Genomic DNA, 7,243 nt, shown 5'->3' on the forward strand with positions numbered 1-7,243 from the left:
CAGACAATGATTGCTACTATTTACTGTACGGAGCACTTTGCCTACATTAGCTGATGTCCTACACTCTACAACCCTGTGAGGGATAGCTCTGTCACAGGAGAACAAAAGATGCTCCAAATGATAACTGATTCAATCAGGGTTACAAGATAAATCCCTAACACAATTAGGATCCAAGAGATCATATAGCTCTAAACTTCAAGGTCTCCATTATTTTTGTTTTATTATTAATTAAAATAAAATTAGATCATCTCGCTTCATCTCTTCCCTCCAGTTTCCCCCATACCCCTACTCCCTCTCAATTCATGGCCTCTTTTTGGTTAGTCTTATTGTTCCACATATAACATTTAAATATATAAATGCAATTTGTTGAGTCCATATAGTGTGGCTTGTTTGTGTATGCTTTCCAGGCTAAATGACAGTCAATTAAGGGACTCATCCCTAGTTTCCTTGAGGTTCCATCTCTCAGGAGTCAATAATGGCCTGGAGTTCTTCATCTAAATGAGGAGTCTTCTGAGATTTCCCTGTCTACCTTAGCATGTGTATTCGAGATTTCATTGTTCAGATCTTGTTTAGGTAACCATATTGTTAATGTTTCATGAGTGTGGCACCCCAGACATTTCTGGGAATCACCATATGACAACAGACTTATGAGTCCTCTGACTCTTAAAATCTTACTGCCCCTCTGAGATTGTATCCCCTGTATTCCCTGAGATTTAGGTGTGGGGGTGGGTTGTAGATGCCAAGGTCTTCACCTTTAACAGACTCACCCTTGCAAGATGTCATACAGGATTAGTGGGGGAAACAGCAGTTCACTACAATTGGGATGCCTCCTAATGTGTAAGAAACACCAGTGCTCATCCTCCTAAGCAGAAACAAGGTAAGGGGAACCAGAAAGCAGACAATGAATGCTGGGGAAGGTGAGGCAGCCCTTCTCGTGCTCTAAAGGATAATGCCTGCTGTTGATTTTAGAGCAAAGAAAACCAACAAGGATTTCCACATGATGGTTACTTTCCAATCCTTCCAAGAGATTGTTTTGAGGTTAATTAATGATTAATACACACACAGCAGGTCATAGCTTATAAGTGCCTCTATGCTTTCTTTATGGTCTTCATGTTAAGTCCCTGAGATACATAAGCTACTGTCCCCATGTTGGAGCTAAAGCTATGACTCAGAATTTTAGATCATTGTCTGCTCTTGTGAAGGACCTGGGTTCAATTCCCATTACCCTTCTGGTGGCTCACATGATTTTTAGCTCCAGCTTCTATTTGTAGCTGAATAGGGCAATGTACTTGCCAGCAAGACTCCCATACACATAAAGATTTCTTCTTAAATGTCTAATGCCCATGTTACAGAAGTGGAGACCTCCAGCTAAGGGATGAACTTGCACAAAACGATTGTTACTGAAATTTTTTATTTTTATATTTTTTAGATAAAATCCAAAAGATTTCACAAAGCCATAGCAACTCAGAGATTTATTAAGGAGGGCACCATGTCCAGAACATTTGTAACTTGCTCCAATTCAAACTCAGAAAGAAGAGCAAAACAAAGGAACATGTGTGTCCTTCTCATGAGAATCACTACAAAAAAAAAAGTCCTAAGCTAAATAGTAGCAAACAAAACCCAGTGACAGGGTTCCATGACAACCTCGATTCAACCCAAACTCAGGATGCTTAGCACAGAAAACAATGTGGATATCAGCTGTAATACTAACCATGAAAGAAAACATTATAGGCTCTCAAGGTAGCTCAGAAAACAAAGTCACCTGTCTCCACACCTGATGATCTGAGTTCAATTCCAAGCATCTATGTGATGGAACAGAAGAATGAATTCCCACAGGTTTTCTTCTGCTGTCTTCAGCCCACACACAAATATACTTACACATAAACAAGTAAATATGTAATATATACTTTTTTGTTTTTTGTATTTCATAATAGGGTTCCTCTGGGGATGCCAGAGACCTGGAATAGAGAAGGACCTCAGGACTCTTAGGGGAAAACTGGGGAAACAATTGAGGGCCCGGAAGGGGTTAGGAACTCCACATGAAGACAAACAGAGTCTGTGGCTGAATCTTCCCCTAATGAATAAAGATTTTTAAGGAGCCAATCACTGGGTGAGTAGTGAGACTTTCGATTAGGAGAGAGAAAGAGAGGAAGCAGGTGTAAAAAGAGAGTCTTTTGGACCAGAGAGATTATGGAGGACAAAATGTAAGTAGCAGAGGCCCCCAGATGAGGTGGCAAATCCTCTGGGATCCTCTACTGAAGAATTTGTAACTTAAAATTTACAAATTAGGATGCTAATGGCTGCATGCACTGATTGTGTTGCCTGTTGATTCTAAACTAAGTTTGTGTGGTGGTATTCTTCACTCAGAGACTCACTTTCCAGAGAGAAAGGTATGGCAACGAAGTGTGGTTTTGGTAGAAGTGCACCACAGCTAGTCGTGGGAATTTGGAAGTGTGGGGCTGGGATGGCAGCAATGCACCATGGGAATTTAGTGAGCCAGGTGGAGAGATTTCAGAGCTCCAGGTCAGAGAGGCTACTGGACTGAGAACAGGTCAGCCTTCTGTTGAAGATTTCTTTTTTAAATTTTTCACACAACAAGAGTCAACTAAAATGGACCCTTGGGGGCTCTCAGTGAACCACCAACAAAATGCATAGAAGCAATGCCAGGTTCTTTTTTTTTTTTTTATTAACTTGAGTATTTCTTATATACATTTCGAGTGTTATTCCCTTTTCCAGTTTCCAGGCAAACATCCCCCTCCCCCCTCCCCTTCGTTATGGGTGTTCCCCTCCCCATCCTCCCCCCTTGCTGCCCTCCCCCCAACAATCTAGTTCACTGGGGGTTCAGTCTTAGCAGGACCCAGGGTTTCCCCTTCCACTGGTGCTCTTACTAGGATATTCATTGCTACCTATGAGGTCAGAGTCCAGGGTCAGTCCATGTATAGTCTTTAGGTAGTGGCTTAGTCCCTGGAAGCTCTGGTTGCTTGGCATTGTTGTGCATATGGGGTCTCGAGCCCCTTCAAGCTCTTCCAGTTCTTTCTCTGATGAAGCATTCACATTTTGATCATCCGTCTTGAGTTTCATTTGTTCTAGGCATCTAAGGTAATTCAAGCATTTGGGCTAATAGCCACTTATCAATGAGTGCATACCATGTGTGTTTTTCTGTGCTTGGGTTACCTCACTCAGGATGATATTTTCCAGTTCCGACCATTTGCCTATGAATTTCATAAAGTCATTGTTTTTGATAGCTGAGTAATATTCCATTGTGTAGATGTACCACACATTTTCTGTATCCATTCCTCTGTTGAAGGGCATCTGGGTTCTTTCCAGCTTCTGGCTATTATAAATAAAGCTGCGATGAACATAGTGGAGCACGTGTCTTTTTTATATGTTGGGGCATCTTTTGGGTACATGCCCAAGAGAGGTATAGCTGGATCCTCAGGCAGTTCAATGTCCAATTTTCTGAGGAACCTCCAGACTGATTTCCAGAATGGTTGTACCAGTCTGCAATGCCCGGTTCTTAATCTGATTTGGTAGGTCTTATGTGATGGATACAGGAAGTCGCTGCAAAATTAAGGCCAGACCCTAGCCCTTCCAAAATCAAATATTACAAGCAGAAAAGAAATACGGAGAGAGTTCCCTGTACCCAAATCCCGAGGGATAGAGAACTGACCACCAAGGAGTGCAGACATCCTGATACCGCAGGACAGAATGCCACCTCTGCAGACCTCAGCCCACATGCCTGGTAAAAGGGGAAACTGCACAGTCCCTCTGGACACAGGGATATAAGAACAGACAGCTGCCAGTACACACAGTTCTGGTCTGCGCCCAGGACAGAACTGAACTGGCCAAACAGCTCCCTGCACCCAAATTCCATGGGGGAGAGAGCTGGAAACTCAGAGGTGTGGATACTCCTGAGAAGTCAGAGGAAAATACCCTCTGCCCACAGTCCAGACCCAAGAGAGAATCGCATAGTGCCAACTGTGCCCTCGGGGTGCAAGGACCTAGGAACAATCAGGAGCAGGACACTTTGATTCCTGCCCATGCCTAGAGCTAGAAGACAGTCTCCGGGAGCACAGACATACCTGAAATCAGAGCACCTGTTCTCAGGAAAGGCTGAAAGAAAACAGGAAAACAGGTCTACAGGAGTGCTGACACAGAGGCCTACAGCAGGGTCAAGTCACTCTGAGAAACAGCAAAACAAGAAAACACCAGAAACAACCCAATGGCTACAGGCAGGCACAGGAACCTAAGCAGCAGAAAACAAGACTACTTGGCATCATCAGAGTCCAGTTCTCCCACCAAAGAAAATACTGGATATCCAAACACACCAGAAAAGCAAGATTTAGATTTAAAATCACGTTTTTTTAATAATGATGGAGGACTTCAAGAAAGACATAAAGAACTCTCTTAAAGAAATGTGGGAAAACACAAGTAAACAAGTAGAAGCCCTTAGAGAGGAAACGCAAAAAATCCCTGAAAAAATTACAGGAAAACATGACTGAACAGGTGAACGAAATGAAAATGGAAAAAGAAACAATAAAGAAAGCCCACAGGGAGACAACACTGTATATAGAAAAGCAAAGGAAGAGACAAAAAAACATAGATACAAGCATCACCAAAAGAATACAAGAGATAGAAGAGAGAATCTCAGGGGCAGAAGATACCATAGAAAACATCGACACAACTGTCAAAGATAATGTAAAATTCAAAAAGCTCCTAGTCCAAAACATAAAGGAAATCCAGGACACAATGGGAAGATAAAACCTAAGGATAATAGGTATAGAAAAAAGTGAAGACTCCCAACTTAAAGGGATAGTAATTATATTCAACAAAATTGTAGAAGAAAACTTCCCTAATCTAAAGAAAGAGATGCCCATAAACATACAAGAAGCCACAGAACTCCAAATAGATTGGAACAGAAGAGAAATTCCTCCTGTCACATAAGAGTTAAAACACCAAATGCACAAAACAGAGAAAGAATGTTAAAAGCAGTAAGGGAAAAAGGTCACATGACATATAAAGGCAGAACTATAAAAATTACACCAGACTTCTCACCAGAGACTATGAGAACCAGAAGATCCTGGACAGATGTTATACAGACACTGAGAGAACACAAATGCCAGCCCAAGTTACTGTACCCAGCAAAACTCTCAATTAACATAGATGGAGGAACCAAGATATTCCATGACAAAACTAAATTTATGCAATATGTTTCTACAAATCCAGCCCTACAAAGGATAATAGATGGAAAAGTCCAACACAAGGAGAGAAACTACACCGTACAAGAAGCAAGAATGTAATTTCCTTGCAATGAAACCAAAAGAGAGACAAACAAACATAATTCCACCTCTAACAACAAAATTAACAGGAAGCAACAATCACTATTCCTTAATATCTCTCAGTATCAACGGACTCAATTCCCCAATAAAAAGACATAGACTAACAGAATGGATATGTAAAGAGGACCCAGCATTTTGCTGCATGCAGGAACCATACCTCAGAAACAAAGACAGACACTACCTCAGAGTAAAGGGCTAGAAAACAACTTTCCAAGCAAAGGGTCCAAAGAAAAAAGCTGGAGTTGCCATTCTTTTTTTTTCTTTTCTTTTTTTTCGGAGCTGGGGACTGAACCCAGGGCCTTGCACTTGCTAGGCAAGTGCTCTACCACTGAGCTAAATCCCCAACCCCTGGAGTTGCCATTCTAATATCAAATAAAATTGACATCCAAACAAAAGTCATTTGAAAATATAAGGAAGGACACTTCATATTCATCAAAGGAAAAATCCACCAAAATGAACTCTCAATCCTAAATAACTATGCTCCAAATGCAAGGGCACAGACATTCATAAAAGAAACCTTACTAAAGCTCAAAGCACACATTGCACCTCACATGATAATAGTAGGAGATTTCAATACCCCACTCTCATCATTGGACAGATCATGGAAACAGAAATTAAACAGAGACATAGAGAAACTAACAGAAGTTATGAACCAAATGGATTTAACATATATTTATAGAACATTTCATCCTAAATCAAAAGGATATACCTTCTTCTCAGCACCTCATGATACCTTCTCCAAAACTGACCATATAATGGGTCACAAAACAGGCCTCAACAGATACAGGAAGATAGAAATAATCCCATGCATCCTATCAGATCACCACACACCAGGACTGGTCTTCAATAACAACAATAATGACAGAAAGCCCATGTATACATGGAAGTTGAACAATACTCTACACGGTGACAACTTGGTCAAGGAAAAAATAAAGAAAGAAATTAAAGATTTCTTAAAATTTAATAAAAATGAAGATACAACATTCCCAAACTTATGGGACACAGTGAAAGCACTACTAAGAGGAAAATTCACAGCTCTGAGTGCCTGCAGAAAGAAACAGGAAAGAGCATATGTCAGTAGCTTGACAGCACACCTAAAAGCTCTAGAACAAAAAAAGTAAATACACCCAGGAGGAGTAGAGGCAGGAAATAATCGAACTCAGGGCTAAAATCAACCAAGTAGAAACAAAAAGGACTATACAAAGAATCTCGACAAAACCAGGAGCTGGTTCTTTGAGAAAATCAACAAGATAAATAAACCCTTACCCAGACTAACCAGAGGTCACAGAGAGTGTATCCAAATTAACAAAATCGGAAATGAAAAGGAAAACATAACAAAAAAATCTGAAGAAATTGAAAAAAACATCAGATCCTACTACATAAGCTATTCAACAAAACTTGAAAATCTGGAGGAAATGGACAATTTTCTAGACAGATACCAGGTACCAAAGTTAAATCAGGAACAAATAAACCATCTAAACAACCTCATAACTCCTAAAGAAATAGAAGCAGTTATTAAAAGTCTCCCAACCAAAAAGAGCCCAGGTCCAGATGGGTTCAGTGCAGAATTCTATCAGACCTTCATAGAAGATCACATACCAATACTGTCCAAACTATTCCACAGAATTGAAACAGATGGAGCACTTCCAAATTCCTTCTATGAAGCCACAATTACTCTTATAACTAAACTACAAAAAGACCCAACAAAGAAAGAGAACTTCAGACCAATTTCCCTTATGAATATTGACGCAAAAATACTCAATAAAATTCTGGCAAACCAAATCCAAGAACACATCAAAATAATCATCCACCATGATCAACTAGGCTTCGTTCCAGGGATGCAGGGATGGTTTAATACATGAAAATCCATCAATGTAATCCACTATATAAACAAACTCAAACAT

Source organism: Rattus norvegicus, chromosome 12, assembly GCF_021556685.1.
Source record: "Rattus norvegicus strain SHRSP/BbbUtx chromosome 12, alternate assembly SHRSP_T2T, whole genome shotgun sequence".
NCBI lineage: Eukaryota > Metazoa > Chordata > Mammalia > Rodentia > Muridae > Rattus > Rattus norvegicus.